This window comes from Elephantulus edwardii, unplaced genomic scaffold (genome assembly GCF_000299155.1).
Source record: "Elephantulus edwardii isolate Elephantulus edwardi_28Jun2011 unplaced genomic scaffold, EleEdw1.0 scaffold00520, whole genome shotgun sequence".
Taxonomy (NCBI): Eukaryota; Metazoa; Chordata; class Mammalia; order Macroscelidea; family Macroscelididae; genus Elephantulus; species Elephantulus edwardii.
Genome location: NW_006400270.1, coordinates 396,830 through 417,114, shown reverse-complemented (window position 1 = coordinate 417,114; position 20,285 = coordinate 396,830). Strand labels below are relative to the sequence as shown.

Below are 20,285 nucleotides of genomic sequence, written 5' to 3'. Positions count from 1 at the left end.
GGGGAAGACCCTCTATGAGGTGGATTGATTCAGTGACTGGGGTAATCAGGATGGGTGTGTCAGAGGCAGTAAGTTTGGCACAGGATAGAGCAGGGTTTAGGGCTGTTGTACATAGGGTCATTATGAAAACTTGAATCTTATTACCATCAAGAACGAAGAAAGAAGCAGGGTGTGCAGTATAAGATTTGGAGTAGAGATTCCTGACAGAGTAAGATTGAGATACAAGAGCTCATACAGTGTCCCTGGTAGTAGCAGTAGCACTACCAGGAGCAACAAGTGTTCCCATACAAACAAACAATGATGTCTGTCTAAAGACTAAGATGAACCTGATTCAAGTCATAGTCTTCTCAAGTACTTGCTATGTATCTGAGAGCTGACTAGTGAGTGAAGATAACAGAATAAGAATCTATGCTTTATTTTTCTTTTTTAAATTTTTTTCATTCACATTATATTTCCTGTGATCATTCTTAAACATTATGTCTTATAATTACCATTTATCTATGTCTATTATTACCCAGTCTTTGCAGACCCCCACTGGATCATTTGTAATTACTTCATTTTCTCCCTCTACCCACCAATCTCTGCTACCATGTGATTTTCCTCCTCCCCACCCTCAAGCTCACTTACCCTTCCTCTTTCTTCTTTGGATATCCATGAACATCTTACTAGTTATCCTCTGTTTTTACAATAATAGCCTTACGTAGTATTTGTCTTAATGCACCTGATTTAGTTCACGCAGTATAATGCTCACAATGTCTTTGAACTGTCATGATGAAAAAGAGTATTGAATATACAATGAACTGCCAAAGGAACAAACAAATCTGTCCTGGAGTGGGTGAAATCAGGTTGCTTCTCGGAATCAAGAATTTTGAAACTTCAACAACCACATCTGACCCTCCTAACATTTGCAAAGTGAAACCCCAACAGTTACAGACAAGCAGCCTGCCTTCTGCAAGTCATTTTTCACAGTTAAGCTGCATGCCTTCGCTTATTGCCCAGCAGCAACAGAGTCCACAGGTCTATGTGTCTCAGTCTGCAGCAGTAATACAAATGCCAGCTTTCTATGTGGATACAATTCATATATTCAATACCCAGCATGCAAGATTGGCTCCACCATCCTTGGCTCAACAGCAAGGCTTCCAGCCATGTCTTTCTCAGCCAACCTCAGTTCAGCAGATACCAATTCCTATTTATGCACCATTGCAAGGACAGCATCAAGCTCAACTGAGTTTAGGAGCTGGGCCTGCTGTCTCCCAAGCTCAGGAATTATTCAGTTCTTCACTTCAACCATATAGGTCTCAACCAGCCTTTATGCAAAGCACGTTAGCCTAGGCACAGTATCAAAGTGTCATATAATTGACAGAACTGAGCTTTCTAACACTTGCTTGGGGACCATGGGACAGAGCCCAAATTATAAGGCTGAAGGTCAGAGGGAAGCCTATCCAAGAACATGCTTAGAAGAAGCTGTCCTAATTGGAGAACTGTATGCTCAATGTTTGCTGCTTTTCTAATAACCCTATAGTCATAAGTACTGCAAGTTATGTGTGACCACTGCAATGAATTCTTAAACCAAATGAAAAAGTAAAAAAGAATCACGAGAGAGACAATTTGTACTAGAATTGATAGATGAAAGTATAAGAGTGTGGAGACATATCTGGCTTTGTGGGTAACAGCTTTTTCTAATGATGTTCTTAATGAAGAGTCCTTCTTCTTGTAGAATTAATGGAGGTCAGGCACCGCCATCCCTATGCCTGTCACATTGTCTTTTTAAAAAAGCCACTACATTCTTTACAATTTTTTTTACAATAATAACTTAAAGAAAGGGGAAAGTAAAATTTTTCTATTTTTCCCTTTTTGTGACAGTGAAAATGAATCTGCATAGAGATAAAGGACAATTCTTGCCATTTTGAAATGCTAAACTCTGCTCTATTCTGTGCCAATCTCACCATCTCTAGCACACCTACCCCTATTACCCGAATCACTGAATCAATCCATCTCATCAGATCCGAATAGGAGCCCTCTCACAGGCCAACAAAAACCTTGCCGATTCTCACTGTGGGGTGTCTGTGGGTGAGGATGAACCCTTGCAGATGGCGCTGGAGCACCTGGCCATGTTCTGCACCATTCCCAACTGCACGATTTTCTTCTACCCAAGTGACGCTGTCTCCATAGAGTATGCCGTCTATCTGGCTGCCTGCACCAAGGAAATGTGCTTCATCCGGACCAGCTAGCCGGAAACCGCAATGATTTATGGCCGGGAGGAACACTTCGAGGTTGGACAGACCAAGGTCATCCGCCAGAGTGTTGACGACAAGGTGACGGTCATCAGAGACGGAGTGACTCTCCACGAAGCTTTAGCAGCTGCCGATGAGCTTTCTAAGCAAGACATTTCTGTCCGTGTCATTGACCTGTTTACTGTTAAACCCTTGGATGCCGCCACCATCCTTTCTAGCGTCAGACTCACCAGTGGCCACATTATCACTGTGGAGGACCACTACCCAGGAGGTGGCATCGAGGAAGCTGTCTGCGCAGCCCTAGCCATGGAGCCCAGCATTTCTGGTCCATCAGCTGGCTGTGTCAGGGGTGCCTCAGAGCGGGAAGCCCAGCGAGCTGTTGGGCCTGTCTGGGATCAGCGCTAGACACATCATCGAGACAGTGAGGGGCTACCTCGGCCTTAAATCACTGATATGGTTTACGTTGTGTTCCTCTTTATTGTTACAAAACTCCCTTTTAAGTCTGCGCTACAGATCCTTTCTCTTTCTAAAAGCAAAGCCATTAGTCCCACACCTCTGTTGCCTCCCTAGTCCAGAAATCCAAGTTAGCTACCAGACTGTCTTCCCTGATGGAGACAAATGGTGCTCTCATTTTTGAGCCACTAAAACAGGCTATGAAACTTCAAGTGACACAGTAACAAGGAAAACTCTCACTGTCCCAGTTGCCGGCTTCATCTAAGGCCCTCCTACCTGCACCTTCCAGGAGAGTGTGTCAGCAGTCGCCTTAGAACAAAGTCCCTTGGTGTTTGCTGTCATCTCCCCTATTAGGGTGTCCTGCCTCCCTTGCCTGGACCTCTCTGTAAAAGAGAAGGAAGCACTGCTAGTTCTAGACCACTTACGGGCAAAGGCTGCCTTTCCTGGCATGACCAAGACACAGTGCTCACTTGATTCAGTTCAGCTACTACTAGGGACCTTGGTTAAAGTCCACATTAATAAAGCATGGTGGGGGGACCAAACAAACAAACAAAAGGCATCAATTCTCCTCCTATCATCCCTACTCATTGTCCAGCTCTCTGATGCATAGCAAGTGATTGCAAAGACCATGGCATGTATCAGGCATACCTCAGTCTCCAGACTGACATCTTGGCACTTCAGCACTTTAGAGAGGTCTCTAACCACAGACTTTACCATCACAATACATTTTTTCATTTCCTGGCTGCTGATGCCAAGAGTGTTGACTGTGGAACCAAGCAAACCAAAACTATGAACAATATTAATCTCTTCACCATCCATTATGGTGCTGCCAGCTGACCCAGTGGTGAGAATCTTTGTTTTCTTGATATTGAGTCTCAATCCACACTGAAAACTGCAGTCCCTGACCTTCCACAGTAAGTGTTTCAGGTCCTCCTCAGTTTCAGCAAGCAAGATTATACCATCTGCATAATGCAGATTGTTGATGATTCTTCCTCCAATCCTGATGCCACACTTCTCCTCAGAGAGTCTAGCTTCCCAGATAACATGTAGAAAGATTGAAAATGTATGGAGAAAGGATACAGTCCTGGCATACACCCTTCCCAATTTTGAAACATGCAGTGTTTCCTTGCTCTGTTTTGACGACTGCCTCTTGGTTCAAGTATAGGTTTCGCATTAGCACAATCAAGTGTTCTGGGATTCCTATTCTTCTCAAAGTTAGCCACAGTTTGTTATGATTCACACAGTCAAAAGCCTTTGTGTAATCAATGAAACAAAATAGACATTCTTCTGGTACTCCTTGCTTTCAGCCAAGATCTATCTAACATTAGCTACAATATCCCTAGTACCACGACCCCTTTTCATAAAGCAAGGATTTCTAAAAGGTCACATAAAACATAGAGTCATTTATGCGTTGCCATTGAATCGATTCCACCTCATAATGATCTTTTATTGGGTTTCAAAGCTTGTGTATATTTATGAAAGAAGCCATGCTATATTTCTTCTGTGGAGCAACTGGTAGATTTGAACCACTGGCCTCTGTCAGTTATCAGTTCAAAATGTAGCACACTAGGCCACCATAGATCATAATTATTGTTATTATTTACCATCCAGCTTATAGCTGACCCAACAGTGGGTTTTCAGAGGCTATAAAACCCACAGGAGGAAAAGGCTCCTTTTTCTCCCAAGGAATAACTAGTTGGTGGATTTGAACTGTATATCTTTCAGTTGGCAGTAAAGAAAGTTATTTATCACTAGGCCACTATAGGGCACAGAAGTTACATATGACAGCTTAAAGGTGTACCTCAAAGAACAGAACATGATTTCTCTTAACTCTGCACCATCAGGGTTCTATAGTATGTTAGTTAATACCAGTGCTAGCCTCTATCACCTTGACTTACTATAATAAAATTTAAGTTTCACTAGTATAAAGTTCCAGAACATTTGTGCTAATGCAAAACCTATACTTGAACCAAGAGGCAGTCATCAGAACAGAGCAGGGAGACACTGGATGGTTCAAAATCAAGAAAGGGGTCCATCAGAATATATTTTGTCTCCATACCTTTTCAATCTGTATACAGAACAGATCATCCAAGACGCTGGGCTGTACAAGGAGGAATGTGCCATCAGGATTGGTGAAATAATCGTCAACAACCTGCAGATGACACAACCCTGCTTGCTGAAACTTAGGAGGACCTGAAGCGCTTGCTGCAAAAGGTCAAGGACTGCAGCCTTCAAAATGGATTGAAGCTCAACATCAAGAAAACAAAGATTCTCACCCCTGGGCCAATTGGCAGCATCAGTATGGATGGTGAAGGGATTAAGATAGTTAACAGTTTTAGTTTACTTGGTTCCACAGTCAACACTCTTGGTAACAGCAGCCAGGAAATCAGGAGACGAATTGCAATGGGAAAGTCAGCTGTGAGGGACCTCTCAAGAGTACTGAAGAACAACGACATCAGCCTGGAGACTAAGGTGCACCTGATCCAATCTATAGTCTTCTCAATTATGTGCTATGCATCAGAGAGTTGGATAGTACTAGGGATGACAGAAAGAGAATTGATGCCTTTTCTGTGGAGCTGGAAAAGAGCATTGAATATATCGTGGACTGCTAGGAGAACAAACATGTTCATCCTGGAGAGTGTGAAGCCAGAATGCTCGTTGGAGTCAAGGATTCTGAAGCTTTGTCTGACATACTCTGGGCATGTTGCAAGGAGGGACTGGTCCTTGAAGAAGGACATCATGTTTGAGAGAGTGGAGGGACAGTGCAGGAGAGGAAGACCCTTGATGCAAAGGATCGATTCTGTGAGTGGCATGGTGGGAATGAGTGTGTTTAAGACTGCGAGATTGGTACAGGATAGAATGGCATTTAGGGCTCTTGTACATAAGGTCGCTATGAGTCACAAGCGACTCGATAATACATAACAACAACACCAGCAGTATAAAGTCCAAAATTAATCCTGCTGATAGGTTTTAGAGAGGAGCTGGTTTGAATGGGAGTAGATTTTATACTCTATAGTATCCCAGTCATCTTCAACTTGCAATTTCCAAGACCACTGTGGGTGGGGCATTCAACCAACAGACAGTGAAATAAAGAAAGGTTTGTGTGTTATTGTGTTATACATACCATACACTGAAAGTTGTGCATATCTCTTCCGATCATATTTCACTTTCCAGCCTCGATGACATGACCTAACTTAATTGCCAGAGATGTTGAGCAAGTAGTTCAGCTACAGACCATGAATAAAACAGAACTGGATAGCCATTCATTGCTTCATACATATTGCTACTAATGATTTTTATCTTTATATGATAGTATCCCATAGACATACCTGCCTGTTCTTTTGGCAGTCCATTGGATATTCAGTACTTTTCTCCAACACCACAACTCAAAGGCATCAATTATTTATGTATTTTTTAATCATTTTTATTCACTGTCAAGCCCTCAGATGTATAGGAAGTGAAAAGACCATGGCCTGAACCAGGTACACTTTCACCTGCAAACTGAAATTATTCATATTAATCTGCAAACAAACATCATTGCTCCTTGGTAATTTGGAGAGGTCCCTGACTGCATACTTTTCCAATGCAATACATCTTTTGGCCCCCTAACTCCCGGTACAAAGGATGTTTATTGTGGATCTATGTAAAAGAAAATATTGACAGTTTCAAGATTTTCTCCAACTATCATGATATTTCCTGTTGGCATAGTGGTGAGAATTTTTGTTTTCTTGATGTGGAGCCATACTGAGGGCTACATTCTTTGATCTTCTCTAGTAAGCACTTCAAGTACCCCCCATTTCAGCACACAAGATTGTGCCATCCACATAATGAAGATTGTTGATTGGTCTTCCTCTGATCTTGAGCCACATTCTTCTTCATCAGCTTCTTAAATTATTTGCTCAGTACACAGACTAAATAGATAGCTAGAAAGAACATAGTCCTGATGGACATCCTTTCTGATTTTAATCCATGCATTGTTCCCTTACTCTCTTCAGATAACAGCCTTTTGATCTAGGTCTAGGTTTTGGATGAGCACAATTAAGTGTTCCAGGATTCCCATTCTTCTCAATGTTACTCAAAACTTATTACCATCCATGCAGGCTTTGCCTTTGCATAGTTAATACAACATAAATAGATAGTTTTCTAATCTTCTCAGCTTTCAGCCAGCATCCATATGACATCAGCAACAATATACCTTTCATTGATTTTATCCTATTCAGATTGTGCATTTCTGGCTGTATTTGGCAGTCCCTTTCTATTGTACAGTAGGCTTCGTTCCAGTTTGTCTCTTATGAGCTTTATGGATTTGGGCTTTATTTCAAGGTATCTGATTCACCTTGAGTTGATTTTTGTGTATGGTATGAGGTGTGAATGTTTTTTCAGCTTTCTGCAAGTGGCAATCCCGATGCCATGGTATCTTCTACAGACAGCCTGAACTTTGGAAAGTTCTCTGTCAATGTACTGTTCTAACCATTTTAGGAAAATCTTCAGCCATAACTTTTTGTATGTGATATTAGTGATATTGTGCAACAATTTCCACATTTTTTTGATCATATTTCTTGAGAACAAAGCTGTTATGAAGATTGGTGTACAAGTCTCCATTTGAGTCTTGGTTCCAATTTCCTTGGGGTATAGTCCTCATAGTAGAATCGCTGGATCATATGAAGTTTCTGTGTTCACCTTTTGAGGAAACCCCAAACTGTCTTCCAGAGCGGTTGTACCAATTTACAATCCCACCAACAATGTTAGAGAGTTTCTATCTCTCCACATACTCTGCATCATTTATTATTACTTGCTTCCTTGCTAAACTTTGCCACTGCTACTGGAATAAGATTTCTCACTGTGGTTATGATTTGCATCTCTCTTACAACCAGTGATTTTGAGCATTTCTTCATGTTGGTCATCTGAATGTCTTCCTCTGTGTAAAGTCTTTTGCCCATTTTGTAATTACATTATCAGTCTTTTTCTTCTGGAGGCCCAGGAGTATTCTGTAAACTTTTGTTCTTAAACCGTTGTCTGAGTTGGTATTGCCAAATGTTTATTCCCAGTCTGTAGGTTTTCTTTTAACCCTGTTGAGAAAAATTTTTTGATGAGCACAGAGATTTAATCTTTAGAATGTCTCATTAGTCAATTTTACCTACCTCAGATTGTGCATTTCTGGATATATAAGCAGTCTTGAGAATTGGTCATTATGAGTTGTGCTCAACTCAAAGGCAATCAAGAAGAAGAAGTCAGTTGGCCAGATAGTCTTCCAAATTTCTTGGCACAGACTGGTGAGTATGACTAGGGCCTCTGAAAACCCTATGAACAATAGAGGAACAGGAGTAACGATAGTGTTAGAGGTAGAGTCCAGACTGGAAGTCAATCAAAATAAAGAAAACAACTGCAAACATCCTTTAATAATGGGAACATGAAATGTATGTAGTATGAATGTAGGAAAACTAGAAGTTGTCAAATATGAAATGGAATGAGTGAGCATTGACATTCTCAGCATTAGTGGGATAATAGGACTGGCACTGGCCATTTAGAATTAATATCACAACATACCATGCCAGAAATGCAAATTTGAGGAGGAATGATGTTGCATTCAAATTAAAAAGACAATTTCAAGTTCTATTCTGAAGTACAATGTTGAGAGTGATGCATACTAACCATACACATGCAAGTAAGACCCGTTAATATAGAAAAGTAAGACTTGTTAATACAACTATTATTCAAATATACACTCTAAAAACTAAAGCCAAAGAAAAGGAAACTGAAGATCTTTACAAAATGTCACAGCCTAATAATGACCACACATGCAATCAAGAAATATTAATGATGATTGGTGACTGGAATGCAAAAATTGGAAACAATAAAGGAAGCATTGGAAAGCACATATCTGGTGACAGAAATAAGGCCAGAAATCTAATGACTGAATTATGTGTGCTAAATGATTTATGCATCACAATAAAAAACTCCACAAACAATGACTTTCTACATAGACCTCACATGATAAAATTCATAGGAATCAGATTGACTGCATATGTAGAAGGAATCATTAGAGAAGCTCAATATCAGGAGTCACAACCAGGCCAAGTGCTGACTATGGAATAGACCATCAATTATTCTATAGCAAGTCCAAATTGAGGCTGAAGAAAATGAAAGCACGTTCACAATAACCAAAGTATGACCTTGAGTGTATTTTACCTGAATGTAAAGATCATCTTAATAGGTTTGAGGCATTGAACACCAATTATCAAAGACCAGATAAATTGTGGAATGACAACAAGGTTCATAATGGGATTATCATCTATGAAGACAGAAAATTCAAAAAAGGAGAAGAAAGAAAAAAAATTTAAATTAATACTAGAAGATAATTTGAAAATTTCACTAGAGTGTTAAGAACAAAGGGTATAACACCACTGTTACAAAATAGGACCAACATGGGGGATCAGGAGAATGAAAAAAAGGTAAAGAAATAATGAACATTGCATTGGAACAGATGAGGGGGAAAACGAACGTATAATTAGGTATTATGTGTATGACAACAATCTGGAATAAGAGGTGCATTGCAGAATTGACTAGGGGAGGGGCAAGGGATGGGAAGGGAAGAAAATTAGTGAATTGTTTTTTTTTCTTGATACATTTTTTATTATTATTATTAATTTCAATGAACATCTACAGAGATTTTGGAATTCCATTCATTCATTGTTGCACTTTTATCCCCACTCACTCACCCCCACCCCCACCCCAGTTTGCTCCTCTCCTTGAAAAGCAAAAGAAAAACTCGTTCACTGATACACAATACCCCCCAACCCCGCACATCCCCACTCCCACCCCAAGTATACTCCACTCTGCCTTATCAAAGTAAAATAGTTGAATAGAAGATTTCAAAGGGCAGCTTGAGAAGACATAAACAAAATATAGTAAGAGAACTTGGAGAGAGCAGAATTTGGACAATAAAGAGGAAAGAATTTGTTCAACATTTCTCCAGCTGAAAAAAATTGAAAAAACAAATTCAAGCCTTGCAACACAGAGAGATAGATACTATGGACGAAATCTTGTATGATCCAGGGAGTGTTGAAAGAAGACAGAAGGAATATACAGAATTACTGCACCAAAAAGAATTGACCAATACTGAAATATTACAAGAAGTACCTAAATGATAAGTTAGTGGTAATTAATGAAGACGTGCAAAGCTCACTGAAGACAATGACAAAAAATAAGGCCCAATGATTTAGGAAAAGTCTACATCACTTGGAACAGACTGGAGAGCATTATGCTGAGTAACTAACTCAGTCTCACAAGAACAAATACTGCATAAGAAAATTATTGCAAAAATAGAAGGATAGCTAGTAAAATATATATTGGAAACCAGAGGAAGGTGTGGGAGCAGAGGGGTGAGGATGAGTAGGTGCAACCACTGGGTTGCACAGTTTGGTGTGTGGAGGGAAGGAGTGAAGAAAATGGGAAGGATTCAGGTGAAAAGATGGGGTGAGTAGTAATAGGCAGGGTCCAGTGATGATTAATTTTATAGAACATAATGCATGGAAATACCAGAGGAATGTCTGCCTGTGTTTCGTTGATTGTGCAAAGGTTATTGACTGTGTGGGCTACAACAAACTGTGAGCTAACTCTGAGAAGACTGGGAATCCCAGAACACTTGATCATGCTAATAAATGCAAAACCTACACTTGGACCAGGAAGCAGTTGTCAGAACAGAGTAAGGAAACACTACATGCCTCAAAATTGGGAAGGATGTATGCCAGGGGTGTGTCCTATCTCCCTATCTTTTCAATCTATACACAGAACAGATTATCCAGGAGGTTGGGCTCTATGAGGAGAAATGTGACATCATCAATAATCTGCGTAGATGACACAACTCTGCCTGCTGAAACTGAGGAGGACCTGAAGAGTTTCCTTCAGAAGGTCAAGGACTACAGCCTTCAATATGGATTGAAGCTCAATATTAAGAAAACAAAGATTCTCACCACTGAGCAAATTGGCAGCATCTTGATAGATGGTGAAGAGATTGAGATTGTTCACAGCTTTAGCTTGCTTGACCCCACAATCAACACTCTTGGAACCAGCAGCCAGCAAATTCAAAGACATATTGTGTTGGGAAAGTCTACTGTTGGAGACTTCTCCAAAGTACTGAAGAGCAACAATGTCAGTTTGGAGACTAAGGTGCACCTGATACAGGCCATGGGCTTTGCAATCACTTGCTTTGCATCAGAGAGCTGAGTGTTGACTAGGTATGATAGAGGAGAATTGTTGTAAGGGACAAAGAATGTAAGGAGCTGTTAAGGATCTGTATCCTTGGGATTTGGCTGTGTGTCTTGCACAAAGAGGTGTCTTCAAAGGGAAGATTGTAAGCAGCTCTCATGAAGAGCTCTGAGAAGGAAGATTACAAGCAGTTCCCATACATCTTTAGACACTAACTCTTGTGAGAGTAGAAACAAATGTTCCTGCTCTTGATAAGTTTGTTGCAAATGTAAGAATGCACAGTTTATGAATACAAAGAAGTCTTACTTGAATGTATGTTTTTTTTTTTATGTAACTCTGTACCCAGCCTATTTGGGCCCTATGAGGTAATCCTTAATGTTTCTATTTCTCTGTGAACTATTCCTTTGTTTCTGAAATGATAATAAAAACGAAGGTTTTGGGGTTCCTTGGGGCTAGTGGCCTGAGAGAGCTCTAGCCTTTCTGGATTTAAATTCTGCTTTGCTAGTCTTCCTTCGGTTCGACCCATGAGAAACAACAGTTGGTGCCTTTGAGCTGTGGTGTTGGAGAAGAGTATTGAATATACCATGCACTGCTAAGAGAACAAACAGGTTCATCTTGGAGAGGGTTAAACCAGTCTGCTCCTTGGAGGCAACGATTATAAAGCTTCGTCTGATATACTTGGGGCATTTTGCAAGGAGGGACCAGTTCTTGGAGAGGAATATGTTTGGGAGGGTAGAGGGACAGTGCAAGAAAGGAATACCCTTAATGAGATAGATAGATTCAGTGATTGGGGTAATGGGACTACTGTGTCAGAGACAGATTGGCACAGGACAGAGCAGAGTTTAAGGTTGTTGTAGGAGTCGCTGTGCACTGAAGGCTACTAGACAGCACATAACAACAACAGTAATAAAGAATGGGAATGGTTATAGGAAAAACAATATGAATGATGAATAGTGTGAAACAAAAAAAGATTTTTTTAATAAAATAAGGCCTAGCAATCAATGTGAACACCAATGACATATTTCAATTAATGGATATCCCCCTAGAAGTGCTCGCCAATCTGTATGCCATGTATTCATATATATTTAGATTTCCCCCCCTAATAAACATTATCAGAATATGGCAGAATAAAATTGCCTGGTTAAAAATCATTGAAAAACACAATAGATGCTTAAATGCTAATATGTACGACGTGACAGCCAATGAAATGAAGAACAAAATTGGAAAATAAAATCACAGACTGTAGTTATGAGAAAACTGAAAGGAGGAAATAAGGTAGGTTGGGCTTCAAAGGATATTTGTGTGTGAAAGTCAAGGGTTAGAGAGAAAGTTTGACAACAGAAGGATAAACACGTATTTATAACCTGACAGTAGAAAAATTCCTATTAAGAGTTGTTTAAAAGAACATTTACTGGCAGGAGAAAATAACCAAAAACCAAACTTCACTGCTCTAGAGTCAAAACTGACTCACAGCTGACCCTTGAGATGGTTTTTCAGAGTGATAAATAAAATGGGAGGAAACTGCTCATTTTTCTCCCACAAAGGCAGTGGTGAATTTGAATTGTCTTTGGATTAGAAGGATAATTCCTACGGACTGTGCATTCAGAGGTTTCTAGCAGAGCAGGTTTCAAATAAAAAAAGATCTCATCTGTCCAGTACTCAAATAGGCACCAGGAAACAATAGCGGGCACATCCATTTCTCATGTAATATAAAAGTAATAAGCAGTATCTGAGAAATTGAACATTGATTTTATCAGGAAGACTTTCTGGAAAAAAATTAAATGTTGGGGTCCCTTCGGAGTTGAATGATTATTACCAAGAAAAACAGTTTCTGCATGATTTTTCTTTTTTAGACATACCATGGTTTATTTCACTAACTGAATAACATTTGGGATTTTTTTTTTTTATGGCAGGGGACTACATCAAATGGTATCCCTCCTTCCAGAGCCTCTTCTAAGGCCTTTTCTGAATTTTTGAACTTAGAGGACATTATGCTGAGTTGCTGAGTGAAATATTTTTTTAAATTCAAGCTGGATTCAGAAAAGGCTACGGAACTAGGGATATCACTGCTTATGTCAGACAAATCTTAGCTGAAATTTGAGAATACCAGAAAGGTATTTACTTACGTTTTGACTATGGAAAGACATTTGACTGTGTGGATCATAGAATAATGGCTAACATTAAAAAGAATGAGAATCCCAGAATACAGTCATTCTAATGAAAAACCTACCTATTGACTGAGAAGTAGTTGACTAAACAGAATAAGGGGAAAATATGTGAAGCTCCTCTTCTATGATAGAAAAAGAATAGATGCCTTTGAGTTGTGGTGCTAGAGAAGATTATTAAACATACCATGGCCTGTCAAGATGTCAAGAGAACAAACAGAACTGTCCTGGAAAGGGTGAAACCAAGTTGCTCCCTGAAGGCAAGGACTGTGAAGCTTTTCCTCACATACTTTGGGCAAATTGCCAGAAGGGATCAATCAGTCCATGGAGAAGGACATCATGCTTGGAAGAGTTGAAGGACAGTGTAGGAGAAGACCCTGGATGGGCTGGACAGACACAGTAACTGGGGTTATTGGGGTCGGTCTGTCAGAAACAGTGAGACTGGCTCAGGATATGGCAGGGTTCAGAGCTACTGTATTTATGAGATACAAATGATTCATTGGCACATAATAACAAAAATGCAGAGCTCTGGTGGCATGTTGCTGTTGTGGTTGTTAAGTTCTATCAAGTCGTAGATGACTCATAGCTACCCTATGAATGAAAGGCCTGAACAATTGTATAACTTTCATCGTTTCTCCAAGTTCATAGAGTTTCTGGAGGCAAGTTAATTTGAAAGTGGATGCCACTCCTGCTTCAAAGATTGTTTTAATCGGGGAGCTCCACCAAACTTTGTCCACCATGGGTAACTATTATCACATTTGATGTGTCAGTGTCACGGTATTTAGCATCACAGCAACCACGAGTTACCTTTGTACTGCAAATGGGCAGACCAGTGCTATACCACTTAGAAGAATTCCAACGCAAAGGTATGCAGTTCAAATCACTGCTTTTGAAAACTCATTGTAGGTAGGGCCAGTTATAGGTTGGATACGATTCAATGGTACATAATAACACCATGGTTTAAAATTATGGAAAACATACATCACTGTATCCTTTCTCCATACCTATTTAATCTGTATGCTGAACAAATCATTTGAGGAGCTGGACTATATAACAAAGATTGTGGTTCCAGGATTGAAGGATGACTCATCAAGAACATATTTATGCAGATGACACAATCTTGCTTGTTGAAAATTAAGAGAACTTGAAACATTTGCTTCAGAGGATCAAAGACTAGAACTTGTAATATGGGCTATATCTCAACATCAATGAAACAAAAATCCTCACCACTGGAATAATAAGCAGCACCAGGATAGAGTGGAAAAGATTGAAGTTGTTAATGATTTCATTTTACTTGGATCCACAACCAACACCCGTAATAGCAGCAGTCAAGAAAAAAAAAATGTATGTTGCTTTGGGACCTCTCCAAAGTGCTAAAGAGCAACAATGTCTGTTTAAAGACTAAGGTGCTTCTGATTGAAGCCATAGTATTTTCAGTTGCTACCTGTGCTTCTTCAGCACTATTTTGCTTGCATGTAATATTAATTATATTGTTTGATAGTTTCCACATTCAGTTGAATTACCTTTTCTGGGAAAGGGAACAATCCATTGGTTTGACAGCTGTCCTCCAAATTTCCTGGCATAGACTGTTGTTATTGTGTGTCAGCAAGTCCCTGCAACTCATAACAACCCCTATGTACAACAGCTCTGAAGCCTGCCCTGTTCTGAGCCAGTCTCACTGACTCAGATACAACCACCTCTATTATCCTCATTACTTTATCAATCCATCTCATCCAGGGTCGTCTTTTCCTGTGCTGTCCCTACACCCTTCTGAGCATGTAGTCCATGGTATGTTCAAGACTCTTCTCCAGCACCACAACTCAAAGGCATCAATTCTTCTTCTGTCATCCTTAGTCATTGTCCAGCCCTCTAATGCATAGCAAGTAAATGCAAAGACCATGGTCTGGATCAGGCACACCTTAGTCTCTAGGCTGACATTGTTGCTTCTCAGTACTCTGGAAAGCTCCCTGGCAGCAGATTTACCTAATGCAATTTATCTTTTGGTTTCCTGTAGAGCCAAGCAACCTGTAACTGTTAACAACCTCAATCTCTTCTCCATCCATCATGATGCTGCCAATTGGCCTGGTGGTGAGAATCTTTGTCTTCTTGATGCTGAGCTATCATCTATATTGAAGATGACAGTCCTTAACCTTCTGCAGCAAGCACTTGATGTCCTCCTTACTGTTAGTCAGCAAGGTTGTGTCATCTGCATAATGCAGGTTGTTAATGAGTCTTCCTCCAATCCTAATGCCACATTCCTCCTCAAAAAACCCAGCCTCCAGAATGATCTGTTCTGCGTATGGATTGAAAAGATATGGAGACAGGACGCATCCCTGATGCACTCCCTTCCTGATTTTGAACCATACATTATTTCCCTGCTCTTTTAGGAGGACAGCTTCCTGGTTCAAGTATAGGTTTCACATAAACACAATCAAGTCTTCTGAGATTCTGGTTCTCCTCAAGGTTAGTCACAATTTGTTGTAATCCACACAGTCAAATGGCATAAACTAATAAGTGAAATTATTGAGGAGTAATGAGGTCAATTTGAGGACTAAAGTGTGTTTGATTCAGGCCATAGTCTTTCTGATTACCTGCTATCTATCTGAAAGCTGAACAATGAGTAAGGATGACAGAAAAATAATTGATGACTTTGACTTTTTTGTGTGTGGTTGGAGAAGAGCACTGAACATCTCATGGACGACCAAGAGAACAAACCAATATGTCTTGGAGAGTATGCAGCTAGAATGCTCTTTTGAGGCAAGTATGATGAGGCTTCACCTCACCTACTTTGGGCATGTTGCTAGGAGAGGCTACTCCTTGGAGAAGGACATGATGCTGGGAAGGGTGGAGAGTCAGCAAAGGAGAGGAAGACCCTCAACCAGGTGGATTGACAGGGTGACTGCAGCAATGGGCTCTTGTGTGTCAGGAATTGTGAAGATGGAACAGGATAGAACAGGGTTCAGATCTTTTGTCTCCATTAATCGTACTCACCTCAATGCCACCTAACAACAACATCAACTTATGGATCTGAAAGTTGGACATAAGGGTAACAGAAGAATAATCAATGCCTTTGAATTGTGATATTGGAGAAAAGTACTGACTATCTCATAAACTGTCAAAAGGAAAAAAATTCTGTCTTGGAGAAAGGGCAAACATGGTGTTCCTTAAAGGCAACAAACGGTGAAATTCCATCTCATGTACTTCAGACATGTTTGTCATGAAAAGCTAGTCCTTAGAAAAAGAAATCATCCTGGGAAAGGTGGCGAGTAAGAGAAAAAGAAGAAGACTCCCAACAAGATAAATTGCCATCATGACAGCAATAATGGGTCACGCATATCAGAGATACAGATAAGTTAAGATGTTTTCATAGGGTTGCTATAAAACATAGTTGATTTGATAATATCAAACAACAGCATAAAAGAACATGATATAGAAGAGTTCTCTTTTTTTGATAAGTGTATCAAAGCAAAAATCTTCAAATGTATCTTAAAATGGTCGCTATGGAAATTAGAATATACATCCTGGTGTCCAAAGAAATAAATGGTCCCTCTTGGGATGTATTTGCAAAGTTCTTTGACTTCTCTCTCTTCTCTCTCTCTCCCTCTCCCTCCCTCTCTCTCTCTCTTCTTCTCTCTCCCTCTCTCTCCTTCTCTCTCTCTCCTTCTTTCTCTCCCTCTCTCTCTCTTCTCTCTCTCTCTCTCTCTCTCTCTCTCTCTCTCTCACACACACACACACACACACACACACATTAACAACAACAAAGATGATTTACTTGAAAAAACAAGAAGCCAGAGTTGATCTGGCCTCCCTATCAGTCAGTTTAAGTCTTCCTTCTGGAAGCAGGGCCCAGGTGTGAAGCTCCAACAGGTCTCCTGCCAGGGCTGGCTCTGAAACCAGGAAGCAGAAAGGAAATTTGCATCACCCACCTACAGAGCAGCATGGGAATTAGGCTTCCAGCAGGGGAGTGAATACACATCCTTAGCCCATGTCTCCTACTGTTTGCCCACCTGAGCACAACGGCCCATGCCTCTACAGGGAGCATGTGGACAGCTGCACTCAAAGTGAAGCCAGGAAGCACCTCAAGGTCACCCCAGGAGTTTTGCATCACAAGGGAGCATTATTTCCTTAAATGGGAAATCTGTGTTTGTCTCAGGCCCCAGGGAGCTAAGGAGATAGTAATGTCTTGAGGCTCTGTGGAGCCTGCACAACCACCAAGAAAACGGAAAGACAATCCATACCAGGACAAGGCAAGCACAGAATGGGCTTAAGTGGACTCAAGTGGGCTGCTGTGGACCAGAGGCCTCTTGGGTGTGTGATGTAGGATTCTCATAAAAAGTACACACATACTTTTGGCATGTTATAGAAGGTGCTATTCTTTAGGAAAGTACATCATACTTGGAAAGGTGGAGGGTCAGCAAAAGACAGGACAGCTTCCTATGAAATGGATTGGCACAGGGACTGCAGAAATAGACATTAGATCAGAGATGATGAGAATGGCACAGGATAAGACTCATTTCCTAAAAAAAAAAAAAAAAGAAGAAGAAGACTCCTTTCCTTGGTATTGAGAAGAGGGGAGGATTTGGCCTTTTAAAAATCAATCTACAGTTGGTCAACAACAGAAAAGAAAGTAAAGCAATCACCTAGATGAATTATAACAAAACCGTAAGTACCACAGGCAGGCTGCATTTTATGGCTTAGAATAAGAAAAATATTTAAGGCAGTCATTGGATAGAGGTGCTGCCCATTGTAAATGTGTGTATTTCTTGAAGATGACAGCTTCTGTACTTCTGTCTATCAGTTTGCCATACTGTAGTGGTTTACATGTTGCTGTGTGGGAAATTATGTCACTGATATTTTAAACATCAGTAGGATCATTTATGAACTTCCAGAGTAAGATTATGAAGAAAGGACTTGTAAAAATTAAAAACTAACCCAAATCAAACTCACTATAGTTTAGTCAGTTCCAACACCCAGCAGCCCTCCATAAAATTTCCTAGTTAACAAGGAATGCTTTGTGGATTTGCATGTCATTCTTGCACAGGAGTTGTGCCAATCTTCTCTGTACTGTTCTGTGAAAATTAGCTTGTTCAGTTCCAGAGGAGAAGGCAAATGAGAGCTCAGATTTGGTAGAAAATCTAAAAGAAAGTTATGGCCATTCATCTAAAAAAAAAAGCTTATGTCCCTTTTAACATACCCACATCAGCCTCCCCCTCCTCTCTCGGCCTTTGCCTCACCATTCCAATGGCCTCCAGTATCCCATGCAGCAAAAAGAAGACCTTCTTCTATTGCTTCAACAAGTTCATGATCTCCAAACCCAAAATTCACTGCTTTAGGAGCATAAAGCATAGGGGTACAACACCAGAGGATATCAGCAACTTGCCAACTGAACACTGCAACAAAAAGGAATTAAATACAAAGATACCAAAGGAAATAGATCAAAGAGACAGCATAACAAAAATGAAAAATGTCTACCTAAAGAATCTTCAAATGGGAAACTCAGTGAGTTTAGATCACAAATTAATAGAAGTTAGACAAAATATAGAAAAACTGAAACTAGAAGTCCAGAAATTTGAGGCTTGCCTGGCTGATGTTGAAGACAGGCTTCTAGAACTAGGAGACCAAGTCCCAGAATCCACCGTTGGTCAACAACTGTTCTCAGGACCTGGAGAGTCCAGATGACAGTTAAGTAGATGAACAGAGTCAGGAGAGTAAGGTGAATGTCTTGGCCACCATTTCCAATGATAAATTTTACAATGAGGAGCCCCTTCCTGCCATAAAGCTCTCTGCACATTTGAAGATCAGATGAAGGAACCATTTCAGTAGTTAAAGGCAAAAACCTATTTATTATAGAGGAAGACAAAGGTGATAAGTAGATCAACATTCAGAGGAATGAAGAAGAGGGTTATGTTCCCACTTGGTATGCTGAAGTCTATTGGGACAAAAATGTCAAAGGTGGTAAGGCTTATAATTGAAACTAATTTTAAAAAAAACTAAAAAGTATTGGAGTTGTTTCTCTTCACAACTCTGACTGTTACAGGCAATTCTTTCAAAGACTAGATGTAGAGCCTATAAGTCCAGGTTTCTACATCTATAGGGTGGATGCTTAGCGATGGTACACCTCACATATCTTAGCTAATTTTGATGATAATCAAGTTCCACTTGCTGAGATGAAGTTTTATGTGGAAAGCTACCAACTGCCAGATTACAGCTGTGCCTTTCAGAACATTTCTTCTTTTGGCAGCATCTGTTGATTAAAAACAAAAATTAAGGTTGCATTCTAGCCTCTAATCAGTTGTCTGACTTTCAAAGTTCACATACATCACATCACAGGGTGGAGAAGGCTTTTTGTATTTATACCTAGTGTCTGCCATAAATGGAACTACATTAGGATGCGATGGTTTATACTCCATCAATTGGACCGTGCCAGTTTTTAGACTTTGTATTTGTTTAGGATATGTCCTAAATAAACAGAATCTTATTTATTGAGTAAAGGGGGAAAAATTAGTCTGTGTAAAATCCTCAGGTCACAGCAGTACATTGTCTGATATAATGTTGGAATGGACTCCCAAAGTCTTGAAGGCACCCAAAATATGCAGCTGCTATAATAGTTGTTGCTCTTGCTAAGTGCTGTCGAGTTGAGTATGACTCATAGTGACACTATGATCTGAATTTTGTCCTATCCTGTGCCATCCTCACAATTTATGCGACATTTGGGCCTGTTAACTGTAGTCACCATGTCAATTCATCTCATTAGGAGTCTTAGTCTTCCTCTCTCTTGCTGTCCCTCCACCTTTTCAAGCATAATATCACCTTCCAAGGAATAGTATCTCCTACTAATATGTGCAAAGTATGACACACCAAGCTTTCCCATCCTTGCCTCCAAGAAACACTCTGGCTGCACCTTTTCTAAGACATATCTGTTTATCTTTTTGACAGTTCAGGGGGGTTTAGTACTATTCTTCAATAACACAACACAAAAGAATAAATTATTTTCCATCATTCTTATTCACTGTCAAGTTTTCAGCACCATAACAAATGATGGTAAAGATCATGGCTCAATGGGGTGCACCTTAGTCTTCAAACTAACATCACTGCACTTCAGTATTTTAGAGAGATCCCTGACAAAGAACTTACTTAATGCACTACATTTTCTGATGTCCTGACTACTGGTATGAATGGCATTGATTTTGGATGCAAGTTAGATTAAGTCATTAACAGTTTCAGT

At 40.1% G+C, this 20,285-nt stretch overlaps 2 pseudogenes; both read left to right on the top strand.

Moving 5' to 3' along the window:
- LOC102875129 overlaps positions 1-2,871 on the top strand; it is a 49,016-nt pseudogene extending 46,145 nt beyond the window's left edge.
- A 6,241-nt stretch (positions 2,872-9,112) lies between these two features.
- LOC102874729 lies at positions 9,113-19,032 on the top strand (annotated as a pseudogene).
- Positions 19,033-20,285: the final 1,253 nt, after the last annotated feature.